A 14,915-nucleotide genomic window follows, 5' to 3' on the forward strand; every position below is an offset into this window, starting at 1 on the left:
GTGGCGCGTTAATTTCGTTGCCGCGATCGTGTTGCTCCTGCCGAGCAGCAGCGTGTTTCCCCTTCGAAAGTTATTTCGCGCTCGCATCGTATCGGAGAAAATACAGGGGCGTCATCACGCGCGACATTTCTCATTTCACTAGGCGCGAACCTTCGCTACACTCACGGAGGAAAAAGGGAGAAAGAGAGGAAGAGAGAGGGAGAAAGCGAGATCTGAGAACGTGACCGTAATCTACAAAAAATCTCGGCCGACTAGATGCACAAAAAACTCACGCTCCGAAATCTCTGTGCCGCGTCGCCTCGCGAGAACATATTTCTTCGCGAGACAGCGGGATGCTGCAGAGTCGATAAGCGGCCTCCGGTTTTTCTTGGCTCGTCTCTACGCTTCTTTCTTTAATTGTACAAGACGCTCGGGGCACGACTCGATTAAGTTGACGATTTGTAGAAAATTGGTTATAAATATGAAATCTAAAGTAGTAGAACTCGTAAAAAATGACGGACTTAGTCTCGTGTCACAAACCTACGGTGGAAAGTATATTTCAACCGTCTTTTCTTGTACATCCAGCGCTTCGATATTTCCGATAACTAACAGCGGAAAAAGATCGCGCATATGTTCCCGTCTTGTTTTGCGCGTATGAAAAATGAGACTACTAAAAGGTGTCACAAATGTTAAATATATCGGATGTAGATTTTGGTGCAGATGGTTAAAGTGCCGATTCTAGTAGTCCATAGTAGGTATATACGGTCGCAAACTGTTTTCTCCTTTCTTTCCCCAGGTTTTCCCCCCTTTCCCGTTCGCATGATGCAGTCCGGAAAAGTTTTCGATCGCGCCACCTCGCATTGCGTCGCATCGCCTCGCCACCCCCGCCCCACGCGTCTCGTCGTCCTACTCGTCTCGCGTCGCATGCAGATAGATGCACCGGGTTCGGCGAGAAAGCCGGCTATATATCCATTCAATCCCAGCTCTTTTTCCGAACTGCCGCCACGCCGGAGAGACAAATCGCGCGCCAGTCGCAGATATTGCGCATATCTAAGCGGCCCGCATTTAGAACGTAAAGCGTATCTCCGTCGTCGGCATGCCCCCGAGGGGATGGAGGGGAGGGAGGGAATAGACGTTTATCTATTATACTCGAACCCCGAGCAGGAAGAGCCCCTCAACGCGCGCAACGTAGAGACCGTCTCGTAAACGAAGTAGGTATATTTGGGTATTGGCCAGGGCAGCGGGCCAATAGAGAAAGTTTCGGGGTGGCGTGCGGATTTGTCACTTTTATAGGGGCAATTAGAGTAAAAAGTACACGCGCTCTTCGTTAGAACGTTCGCGGGACATTCGCCGAATGCGGAGGTCGAATACGACCGGAAGCCATGGCGCAAACGTAAGTTTTACGTCAGAAGCAGATGCCTTACGTGTCCGCTCATTAGCACACTCGTACTAATTGAAACCACATTTTTCGAGAAAAATATTACGCTACAATTGCAGACTTGATTTATAGTAGTAATTAAATTGGAGGTCTCAGGAACTGGAAACATGATGTAATAGATTTCTAATGCATGTTATATTATAAAAGCCGTAAAATAAATCAAGAATTAAAAAAAAATGATTTTTTTATCAAACACCGAAGATGTAAAAATATTTTCTCGAGGAGTAAAGGATAAAAATCTTCAGCAGCGATATGCTATTTTTCGAAATACGAAATGGTATAGTCGAAAGTATACGCTCTGCACGTAACTGTTCACAGAAAACCGAAACGATATTCTCGCACTCTACTTCGAGTAATTCTTTATAATATAATCTCGAAGAATCTCTATTAATCATAAATACAAGAAATAATACTAAAACGTTTGTATTAGAATTCAGAATGAAATTGAGAAACGTAATATTCAAGATGTGCATATATATGATCCTAAATTCGTATCTTCAAATCTCAAATTTCCTGTTATCTTCCAAGAAACGACGAACGAAAAATCCTGATCTGAGAGTTACATTCCTCGAAAACGACTTATTAAATGCTCAAAAAAACGCCGTTATCATCATTCACAAATATTTACACAACATATTTATTGCACGTCGTACAATTCAAAGTGTATGTCATAATTCATAATGTGCAATGTATTCGGCATTATTTTATTTTCTGTGAATTTCCTTGTCTTTTCTCGAATTTATACGTCTTACGTCTTTGTACGTCTTTATTCAATTTATGTTAATTTATAGAATTGATTGAAAAATCAAACTTCGACATAATGTTCTGTTAAATTACAATTAATTAACGAAAGAATAAAGGCTTTGTTATTGAAGTACGGAATTCATCAAAGAATCGTCTCGAGCTTTTGTTAAAATCAGCTTCACATTGATCAAAGAACAGACGGATGAAAGAAGTTGTATAGTTCCCGAATACGAAAGCTCGCAAACTCCCTCTGGCTTTTATTGTCGATCGTATATAATCCTCTATTTACTATACCCATTTTATCCCCTATGTATATATCTCACACGTAGGTTTTTCACGAGAAGATTTTTTTTTCTCATTTTAAAGCATGCAATAAATATAATAGACTCTTAGAATTTATGTCAGATTACGGCAACGAAACGTCTACAAGCAATAAGTACAATTCGCAGCACGATCCTACTTTTATTCCTCATTGTATAATCCTTTATTTACTGCATCTTCGTTCCGTATTTCTTCGCGATATTCCCCTGTGTGATACTTTTTCATCTCGAAAGACACGCGATAAATGTAATCCACTCTAATCTCGTCGAACTAAGCGAGAAGGGGAAATGTACGAGTAATAAGTATTACGCGTCTGAAATACTTTGCGGTCAGCAACCAGAAATTGATAGCACCGCGCGCGGTTCCACGGGGCGGTACTATCGCGAATTCCCATCCTAGACGCGGTCTCTTCGGTTCTGCGGAGAGATCTCACCGGGCTATCGTTCATGCGGCCCGCTTTACGATACCCATCGCCTGCTTCCGCCGCCGGTATTCCGTAGGAATCCCTTGCGTTGGACGATTTAACGTTATCGGGAAACACATCGCCGGATCGCAGTCGACGATTTCATCCGCTCTGGCGATCCCGCTGGCACAGCCCGAGGGCGCGCCCATTCCAAACGTCGAAGTACGTCGAGAGCACCGCGACATGGAATAGAAGGGATGCGCGCGGGCGCGTCCGGGTCGAAGGGACACCAACACCATCGCGCCGGATAGGGCGTATGTGAACGCCACTGCATACGATTCCCCGTGTGTCTGTAGCCAGCGCATTCACGGACACCCACACCCCCCGTGACGCTCTCTCACCTCCTCACGCCGCAGCCACCCCCGCCGCCTTCGCCACCCCCACCCCCGTCCCCGCTGCCACCAGCCGCCCCGCCACCGCCACCGCCGCCGCCGCGCTTTCCGAGGGATGCGACGTAGTAGTAGGAACAGCTATTACCAAGCGGAACATCCGCGACCGCCCTGGATACACTTATTTTCATAATAAACGCATCTTGGATGTACCGAGGAGAGTACGTTGGCGCAGGCGGAGGAGATACGAGCGCGACATTCGGAAGTCATCGTCCGTCTCCAGTGAGCGAGAATATTACACGCGCGCGACGAGTGTCTCTTATCAACACCGCGAATAATACAAGACAATGCAACCGTAACGATGTCACGCATGCAGCGGATCGAATTAATTCCAGACAATAATACAAGTTACGTAACACTCTAGCAGACCGCAACTGCTCACTGAATTTATACTCTCTTCCACTCGACCACGCGAGACAACATGACTGCGTCTCTTCTTAGTTATATATTGTATTTCTTTATAATTATTCAGTTTAAAAAATGTGAAGCGTAATTCGTTACATCGAAGCTCGTTACATCGAAATAAAAATTCTTTTTCATTCAAGCAAGCACGCGTGATAAATCGTGAATTCTAAAAGTAACGTATCACGCACGTTAAAAAATCAGAAAAAAAAAGTATATACCTCGTATCATACGTTGTGACTGAAACATTATGTGATATTGTTTTCACGTCACATAATGATCAAGCAATAGAGTGAAATAAAACACGCAAGAAATATCAATCTCGCTGGCATCATATTCCTTGGCATATCGCGGAGACCCAGTTTCCCGAGCTTAGTTCCAGGTTTCCTCTCTATTCGCGCGTCATTTTATGAGCGGCGGGCGCGCCGAGATGGGGATCGAGGTAAAATCGATGTCTAGCAACCACCTTCGCGCGAACGGGCGGGAATAAATGGAGAGCCGTGCGGAATATAAAATACGCGGAGATACGTTTCACGCTTAAGCGAGCTCTCTCTCCGCAGGAGAACAGGAAAACGTCGATTTACCATCGCCGTGGTTGTGTTTTATAATTTTTTGCCGTTTCCATCTCCTCGCGGCGAACATCCGAGCGTGGAGAAAGAGAGAAAGAGAAGTCGGAACGAAAGAGACGGCATTATCCCTGCATACTTTGATATCGCAGCCGGAGATCAGAGGGATCTGTTCGCCCTTAGGCCGCGATTCACAATCGAGCCTGGGAACAGAGGTGGAAGATAGGAAAGCTCCGACTATTAGTGAGATGAGTATTCCGGTATCAGAGACGCGGTGTGCCGGTTGCGGTAACAGGCGCACCCCTTAACCGCGCTCCGATTGTGCTCGAATTGTAAGGGAATAACGATGAATCTATAGGAACGGCCGATCGGTAGTGGCATCGGCTCTACCACCAGGCCATGGGGGTTGCTGTATTGAAGTTCGAAATTTGAATACACTTAACTCTGCAGATCACGGTCTTTGACACAGACCGTCTGTCTGTCTGTCTGTCTGTCCGCCTATCGCAAAGCGAGCGCCAATTTAAGTAAACTCCGCATTAAGCTCTTCTGCAAACGTGCGTATCGATTGGCGGAAATGTGCGTAAGAGACGTTGACTGACGCGTACAAATTAGCACGTGCTCACGTTTGAAGAATCTGCAGCGACACCGCGACGTAAGCAGCGTTTTCGCTGAAAGGACCGTTTCTCTTTTCCTCTCTTTCCTTTTAATTATATCTACACTCCACAGTCTCTTTATATCGTTGCCAAGACGTCCCGTCCAAATTAGTCACTCTCTATTAATGAAAGGGCAGGCACGTGTCTTCTAACACAATACGTTCTGAACTGCGCTAGCCAAGTCGAGCGACGACGAGACGGACCATTAACTTTCTATTATCCCTGGAGAGCTTAGAATGCACACGCTTCGGAATTTAGAGCCAGGCCTCAGCGACACTACTACGTGTGCTACACAGAGGAACCCTAAGGTCGTTGCTACCAACACGACATCAGCAATGCTATTACGAGCTGAGCTCAAAAAAATGGAACGCGCTTCTTTTAAGGGTCTACGATACCTATGTAAGCCTCCTTGAATTATGTTACTATAGTATCTTTTAATGCACCGTAAAATTCGGGATACACCAATTCATTACGAGCCTTTATAAAAACAAAATAAAATAATTTCCTGCAAAGATATAGTATAAGAACGAAATCTATGGGAGAGTTGCCAAATGCGTACTACTTAAGCTATTTTTTATTATATTTCGTATTTGGTGCTGCTTCAGATGTAAATCAAAATTTTAAATTGCAGCTCGATGTTTCAATCATCTATTATTACACGTTGAACCTTTCGGTAAATTAATTTGTTATAAGCTTTTCTGTAACATGTTGCGAAAAGTGTAATTTAAATAACCGATCGCCTAAAGGGTAGTGGTCTCTTAAATCGTTGCTTCAAAAATATTGAATTTATAAATTAAAGAAATTAAAAATGTAAGGAACCATTAATACATTTATGGGCTTCTTTTTGTAAGTTCTATTTTGTTAGGTTTGTTTGTAGAAACTTTCCCCTATTTTTTTAAGATGTGACTCTTTGAATAATCTATAAACATTAATTAAAGTTTCATTCTTTTACATTATAATTAAAATCTCTTGAATATTTAAACTTTTGCATCAGTCTAAATTGTCGCATACACAGTGACGTAACGTAATATTACAAGCTATGTAAAATAATGTACGTTAGAGAATTTGCATAGAACCTATCGCGCGCTAACTAAAAACATGCTCATTACTTAATTACACATTACGTAATTATAGAAGCGAAAACCGTATGGCGAAAAGATTAGAAGTTAGCAACGTCGCTCGACTTGTTCTCGTTCCATTGCGCGATGCAATTCGGAATATGAGATACGTCGGTTCCAAAAGTCCCACGAGACCCTCGAGGCGCGCGGCGCGACGAAACAGCCGGCGGTAATCTCCCGTTTGTTATATTTTCCCGCGACTGCACATCGCGCGGCAACGCGCGTGCATCGCCGGCAAGATGTCGTCCTCCGCGGCGCATGTAATTACGCGATCTGAATTGCAATGAGTTTGGCCGCTACGGCGGCAGCGGTGGCGACGGCGGCGACGGCGGCGGCGGCGGCGGCGGCAGTGTGCGCCGCAAAACGAGAAATATTCCGGGCGGGCGAATAACCTTCCCTATGGATTCTGAGCAACGGCAAATGGCAACAGCGACGACGGGACGACGACGACGGCGTCGCTTCCTGGCATCGCGATGCACTGGCGAATGCACAACGACGCGCCGCGCCGCCTCGTTTTTTGGACGGTAAAGTATTTGGATCTCTTTACTTGCCGCTCATCCCCCCCCGCCCCATCTTCTTTATCCCTCTTGCGATATTAACGACCGCCAACTCAGCCAAGTCCGTGATCCGTGACTTGCGACTTTTAAGGCGCTTCGTTTTCCACCGGCATGAGCAGAGCGATTTATTAATCTCCATGCACGCCGAATTACGAACATTCGACGATCGTTGTATTCTTCGTTCCTAATTATATTCATTGCTGATAGCAATATCCAATTGACAATGCATACGCAAAGTGACAGGCAATACCTTCCGCCATTAATCCTTTACGATTCACCGCCTCGACGATATTTATTCCTGACGTTCAGCCTTTACCCTCGTCTCGTGAATGTCAATGAGAAGAGAGATGTTCGAAAGGCATCGTCCATCTAACAAGTGTCGATAATCGTTAATGATCGTACACAACACGAGCTATCTTAATTTTTGCGATTCTGCACGTCTTACAGGAATTTAGTAATTATCTTGCACGCAAATCTTTAAATTTTAACCAAGGACTCTAGATAGTGGCTGATGATAAACGTACCAGGTATAAGTAACATGATACGTCGTAAATTACAAAAATCTTCTAACGCAATAAAAAGCTTATTTTACACGGAAAAAAAAACAGAAAAAACTAGACGAAGGAACAGCTTTGCGTAATAAAAAAAGCAGAATCTCTTTTCAGTGTGAGCAATATCGTCAGCAGAATAATCGATTTGTAAAAGAAATGATAAATCGGTGCATGCCAGCGGCTCTATCTTCACGGTGATAAATCTCGGTACGTAAATTTAGATCATAGTTGTGCGAATTGAAAAGATGCCGCGTATGTACGTGGTATGTACGATGGGCTAAGCGTTACGGCAACAGCAGGGCTATTTATCACGGGGCTCGAAGCAAACAGGCGATGCAAATGTCGCGATATACCAGAGCCAACATGTAAATCACGTCTCACCTTTGTTTCGCGAGAACTGACTTTCTTATGCGCGCAACGATGGTAATCTCTGGACCCCTCAGATCGCGCGGGATGGGTTTACGTAAACTTAGAGCCTTCCTCACGGGTACGGAGGTCATCGCTCAGAGTGTGCATAATGTACCGGCATATATTCCAAAAACGCGCGCGCCGTATTTCGTATTCCGCGACGTAAGACGGCATAAACAGTCCACAGCTGGCTGTATATGCATGTCAATCATTCGCGCCCGCACGCAAATCCGTGCTGCTGCATAAGACGCACCGTTACGACGCGCGCTTTACGATCCTCTCTAAGAGGATCGGGAATTTATTTTTGGAATAAATTATGCCGTCCAGTATGCGCAGTCAGGCTATGATGTTACGAGGCGAAAACGAATCCCTCAACACGCACTATCTGCATCGCTTCAGTAAATTACTATCCCATTTTAATGCACGTTCACACGCATGACGAAAATGCAGAGAGATATTAGCGAGAAAGCGAGAACAATGTATTCATACGTAAGAAGATTACGTTTCCTCGCAGCGCATTGAATGCTCGCAGAATCCTCTCTCGGTGTCCGAGTTTCGTCCGTTCGGTATAAAATGAGTCAATTTATTAGCATACGTACGATAGCAAATTTGTAAGCAGAGGGACACACCGGACAACAAGCCCACTCGCGATGTACACGCCTTCTCGCCAATCTACGATTCAAAGATGGAATCATTAAAAGCTTTTTCAAGTTACTTCTCGTCGCGACGAGATAATGCGGCAATTAATGTACACGCGCATTAATCAACGCGCAAGTAAGTGTTATCAGATCCGTATGTAAAACAGCCGGGCCGCGCATTTTATCCGACGTTTGATCCTGACTCATCGTTACATGTCCAAGAAAGAATTGTTTCCAAGACCGCCTCCTCGCACGTTGGAAGGCAGCTGGAAAAGCCGTCGTCATAAGCGAAGCTTCTTCGCCCCACCAAAGGATGGATCGCGCGCGAGCGCGGAGGCGTTTATTTGCGCTCGCTGCTCGCTATTTCGCTGTGTCGGATCGAAATGGCTTAAGCACACGCTTGGAAAAGTGTTAATTGACTGAATCTACGAGCCGTGTCAAAACATCGTTTCGCTGCAGTTCCCGCTGCAAATACACCCTACACGCTTCTCTTTCTCAGACACGCTCGATAAAACCCCGCGTGCTTGGCAGACCACGCGAAATAGATATGTGTAGGCATAAGTGAAACCGCGTTCTTGCAAATGGTGCACTCCCGCGTGATTGAAATCGAAATAACAACGGTCATTATTTTAACAAAACGTCCAAGCAAACTGTGATTTATAGTTATCGTTCATATACGTGATGTATAGTCATAAATCGATACATGAATATCCAGTACAATATTGTAAATTCGTCACGAGTAAAAATGAAAGTTCTGCATATACCGCTTTCCATGAAATGCTATTTTCACACAAAATTTTAAAATTTACCCTTTTTATCAACTCGTATAAAAATAAATGTGTAAAAAATTGTCGAACACACAAAAAAAATGAATCATAACCCAGGATTGAAAGATTAAAAAAATATTGCATAAACCTTACATTGAAATATTGTAATATTATATAGAAGTTACAAAAGATTTCTACAATGTTATTACAAGCTTGCGGTAACGTTGAAATGTCCTCAATTTTAAACCTGAAAATCTTTATGACGTTTCGGACTATTTGGGATCGTCTACTAGTTTACTGCTGGAAGAAACCAAACGCAATGCCAGTAATTTTTATTTCTGCCAACTGCATTATTTTGACTAATAACCAAATCCATTTTCGAACAGACTAATAAGCGAAGATATAGTTTCGTAAGAAAATATTATATTCACAGAGCATGTCTCTACAATGTGATTCAAACTTTCAAAGATAAGGAAAACTTTCACCTCGTCCTACCTAACTTATGTCCATAATTATTAGACAGCCGACTTTGTTACAGTGATAAAGAAATGATGGTTGCCTATACACACAGGCGGATCTGCCATAGCGGATCTGACCTCTATAAAGCTAGCGAAACCAAATTGACAGAATCAAATAAAACTTATTGGAATATTCAGTACTCATTTTGTACTAATTTGTACCATAAAAAATAATTTTGTACCCCTTGCCATTTAGAAGAAACTCGTGGTCCTGCTGGCTTCATATGAATACAAATTAGTACAAAATTAGTACAAAATGAGTACTAAATATCCCAATAAGTTTTATTTGATTCTGCCAATTTGGTTTCACCAGCTTCATAGAGGTGCGGATCTGCTATCCACAAACAACATGAGTGAAATGGGCAATGAATCCGCCGCAGCAGACTCGCCCGCATTGAAGAAAAGATAATCCTAATACAAACATATTTAATATTAAATGGGCGCAATTCTATTCTTTCAATAAAGTAAAATTTGTTTTCAATTGAGATTATTTTTTCGCTTTGTTTTAAGAATAATTTATTCTTGAACAAAGATTATTTATTCTTGGCGCTATTCTAAGCATAAAATATTCTTAGATTGAAACATTTATGCATTTCTTCAGAATTCATTTTTTTGTGTGAAATTTACGTAAAAATATTTTATACGTAAATTCCATCGAATTTTCTCATAAGGATTATATTCGAAATCATTTTAAAAAAACAACATGATAAACGGACGCCATTAAAAGTATATCACAAGTGCTGATTTTGCTCTAAACTGTAACTTCGGAGAAAATAACGATGGTTTCTTTATCGAACTGTTCTCCTCAAACTTAAGCGAACCATTGCAACCTGCGGTCTGGAGAGAAAAACGAACATGAATATCCATCTCCGCGGAACGCTAAAATTGCAACGACAATTTAATACTCTTACCTCAACTCGAAAAGGAAAAAAAACTTACCACCGCACGCATCAAAGATAAACAAAGAAAAAGTAAGAGGTCGTTAAGACGAGAGATTACACGATAATTATAATGCAGCAAGTGTATCATAATTACAATGCTGTTACTTCGTATATTTAAATCAAAGAATCATAACGAGACAAATTAATGCTCGTGCGATATAATTACAGCACAGATTAATTAATTAAATTAAATTAAAAATGAAAATTAATGGCATTACGCCATTTCGTTTATCCCCAATCAACCCAAATGCAGCACGATCATTTAAAGCTACGTTCGTATTACGACGCTCAAATAACAGATCTACTTACTCAAGCAAAATATTCAAGCCTTTATTACCTTACCATAGGTACGTATTAATTGCGTGTATGAGTCATGTAATGACGCAAAATCGCGGCTTCGCATGTGAATGAGAGCCATTAAACGACCATTGCGTTTTCTCCGTTTACGATGCATTTTTCCTATTCCGGTAAAGAACTGGAATTATCGGCTTCCACGTTTGCGTACGATACAAATAACAATATCAACACAGTTATTCACAGCTGCCGATGTCGTGCTTGTAAGTAAACCGGTTATAAACAGCGAAAACCAAGCGATAGCTCGAGAGAAAGAGAGAGAGAGGGAGAGAGAGAGAGAGAGAGAATCGCGATGCGTGCAATTGCTCGTAATTAGAGCGGACGATTTATGTGATAGAAAGGGCTGACTCGTGACACGTTGCTCGACCGTGTAATTAGCCCGGCTCAGGCATTGTGACGTTTCCGGACGCGGTAATCATGACGGCAGAATCGATTAAGCGTTACCGTAAGACTTCGCGACTCCATAAATCGTGGAATAAATATATTCGAGTCTCTTATTCGTGTCAAGTCGCTTAATCACGTATATACTTTATTACAATTATTAATTAAGAAACTAATCCTCGCTGCTAAGAACAATTCTGTCACTTTACTAAATGTACAGCATCTTAATTAAATGTAACATCAATAAATAATTATTAGTAAAATTTATATCACTAGAAAACGTCATACTAAAAATCGGAGTTTATTTATCTCCATATTTAAATAATAACTTGATACTAATTCTATGCGTTACCGCCATCGTGTTGATCATACGATATTCATATTTATAAATAAAATGTATGTAGTAATAAATACTGGTACACATACAGTTATTAAACACAATAAAGTATAATTATTATATTGATAGAAATATTTAAAAAATACGAAAAATATAAATTCTTAAAATATTTTATATTAATATAAAATATTTTAAGAATTTGTATATTTTTATGTAATAAACGAGAGTTAACTAGTTTGACTTGGCAATTTCTTTAAAGTGCCATGTAGCCAAGGTTAGGTGTGAAGAATTTATAATTCCATTACGAGCTAAGTGTACATATAAAAGAATATTATTGCTACTTCGATTCTGAGGATAGATATCGCTTAAATTGCTTAGCCTCCTTTATTTCGCTTATCATCTGCATTAGAGACGAAATAATTACTATAATTCCACTACGTGCGCTAGCACGTACTCGATCAATTTACTCATAATGCCCACGGCGCACGACTGTCTGCAATAATAGTGACGTCTATCCAGACCAGTTTTCACGGGCACTTGATTAGCGTTTACTAAAGGGAGAAGAGCAAAGGGAGCGGAGCGAATAATTAAGCGCCACGATATCATTCCGCGCCCTTATATATAGCACCGACGAAATTTATGCAGTGTGCTTTCGCCGTATAGAAACCCGTCTTTGCACCGATGCGATGTTGCTTGCATATAAAAGCATGGTAATTGCCACTGTAAGAAATCACATAAATTTATTGCTACCGCTATAAATTTAAATGGTGTACAATTAAATATATATATTTTATAAATTATATATATATATATATATATATATATATATATATATATATATATATATATAAGACCGGAGGCGTACATTAAAATCTGCGTTACAAGCAAATGCATCTCTTCAACGTTTTAATCGTGAGCAATTAACGTTAGAAAGAAACGATGAGACGAACAACGTAACAAAACTTGAACAAGCGATTGCGCTTCTACGCTTGTTCCTTGTCCTTGCTACGCGATACATCGAAATCTATATTTCGCTATATTGCGAAACAGATTTAATTTCCGTACGTATTTCGCGCGCAAATTCTCGCAAGCAGCTTGAAAGCTTTTCCCGATCCCACTGAAGTTCATGCTCGGTCGGTGGTACAACCTCAATCGTTGCCCTTACACATACACACATACATACGCACAGATACACACACAGGTCTACGTGTCGCCACCAGGCCAAAACCACGCACCGCACAACGTTTTCGTCATTAGGGAGTCTTTGCGATATCGTGTTTCGGTTACGGTAAACAGTACAGTGCCACGTACGGTACAAAATCAACTGTAAGTTGTCGCGGCAGTTCCGTTCGGACTTGTATCAACATTCAACATGCACACAAACTTTGTGTTTACCGTATCCCAAGTACAGTATATCCACGAAAATTCCGCATTTCCTGTGAGCGTACGCATCGGCGATAGCGCGCGGCGGCAGCAGCGGTAGCAGCGACGGCGACGGCGACGGCGACGGCGACGACGACGACGACGACGACGACGACAAAGACGACGAGAACGCGCGGACGAAGCGCACGCGGCCCGATTCCGCATCTCCTTGGGTCCCACGCGACTCCCGGAGAGCAGGAGAGAGAAACTCTTATTTACGCTCGCTGCGCTGCGACGTTGAAAACGAAATCCCGTTGATATAACATTCGAGCTCCCTCCGTAAGCCGTAAGCCGTGGGAGTACGGTAAGGTGTTCGTCGTGCCCTTCTAAGCTGCCTTAAAAGCACCGCGGCATTACGCCTTCCTTCCGTTCTCCGGGGGCTCGGGGTAAATGTATCGGTCCCGCGTGAAAAGAGGCCACGCGCGTTCTCTCTCTTCCTCTCCTATCTCTCGCTTTTCCTCCCTCTCTCTCTCTCTTTCTTGCCGCATTCTACTCCATCTCACTCTTTATCTATACCTCTTTCCCTCTCACTGAGAGACGCGAAATTTAATATCGTAGGCGCTCCGGAGGGAGCGTTGACAAGGTGACGATGAAGGTCCGAAAGTCAGCGCCGCGATATCGAGCGGCTGCTGGTTCCAAGCGGCTATAGAGAGAAGAGGCGGCCTTAAAAGCCGCGCGCATCGTCGGGCACAAGCCGGGGAATATTTCGCTTACGCCAGTCAAACGGCACGACGCCTCTGAAATAACTTCTACGAGGCTAATTACCGTGTCGGCTGAAACGCGCCGTCATAAACAAATTTTTGTAATGTCCGCGCTTTTCATCCTCCTTAGCCCTTTTTCTGCCGCCCGCGCTCGATGGTACAGGCAATCTCGTGTCTGGCGCGCGGATAAAGGACGAATCTGCTTTGCACACGGCGCATAGAGCAAATTTACTTTGCGCGAGACCGGCTCGAGGAAATTTGAGAAGCACCTTGGATGCCGAGCGAGCGAAAGAGAGAGAGAGAAAAGGAGCGCGATATATATAGATATATGTATATATACGTGTACATAGGTATAGCAAGGAGGTAGCTCGATTTTTGCGGAAAATACACAGCGCTCCTGTTATGCTAACCGTGGGCGTCGCTTCCGTGAATCGCCGACAGACTGCCGGCGGTCTATTTAGAAAAATAAAGGCAAAATAGCGCGTAGGGACAGAAAGAAAATTAGATAGATAGATAGGCAGATAGACAGGCAGAAAGAGAGGGAGAAAGAGAGAGAGAGAGATGGCAAGATGGAGAGATGAAACACCTGGAACAAACGTGCACCATCCCTAAAACCTGATGTAAGAACATCAAGTTCGTCTAACGATAAGTAAAGCGTATGCGAACAATTATTTTGCTGAAATGTCCGACGTTTCATTACAGATAAGTTACTGTTACCTCGTCTTATCCTTGATATTGAAATAGAGAGTCCTTCGTAAACTCCGATCTGTTTCGTCTAGAAGGGCAAATATTTATCCACCAATTCCGAGGGAAATTCACGCGCGGTTAACTTTATTCCCGAGCATGCGAAACTGGCATGAATTTCGCGCGTCCGCAAGTTTTCGTTAAGCTCAAGAGGCATGTCCGGGAAGCACTCATTACGGCTGGATTTCTCTTCGCACAAATTATGATGAGTTCCCTTCGTATCGGCAACCGGTGATTTGTGGCCGTGATTTCGCAATCTTCATCCTTTTTCTCTCATTTCTTTCGATGCTCCTTCGTCCGCCACGCCGGCAAATTGCGCTTCGGTCTTCCTCTTTCTCTCTGAGGGAGAGATAGGACCCCTCTAAAGCCGCTTTGCACGTCGCATTTCGGCACGTAATAACTCAACGAAATCTTGTGGCCGGGGCTCGCGTTCCTTGCACCAGCATTACGATCCGGTCAACCGCCGCGACTTTTTAAATTAGCGACGCGCGCGGAGGGGGCCCCCCCTGCTCATGCTCGCACG

At 43.0% G+C, this 14,915-nt stretch overlaps 1 protein-coding gene across 1 annotated transcript in view; it reads right to left on the bottom strand.

Annotated features, from left to right (window-relative positions):
- LOC105201914 (histamine H2 receptor-like) overlaps nucleotides 1–14,915 on the bottom strand; it is a 168,027-nt gene that overhangs the window by 60,411 nt on the left and 92,701 nt on the right. The gene's annotated exons all lie outside the window — the stretch shown is intronic.

The sequence above is a fragment of the Solenopsis invicta genome, chromosome 9 (assembly GCF_016802725.1).
Source record: "Solenopsis invicta isolate M01_SB chromosome 9, UNIL_Sinv_3.0, whole genome shotgun sequence".
NCBI classification, from domain to species: domain Eukaryota; kingdom Metazoa; phylum Arthropoda; class Insecta; order Hymenoptera; family Formicidae; genus Solenopsis; species Solenopsis invicta.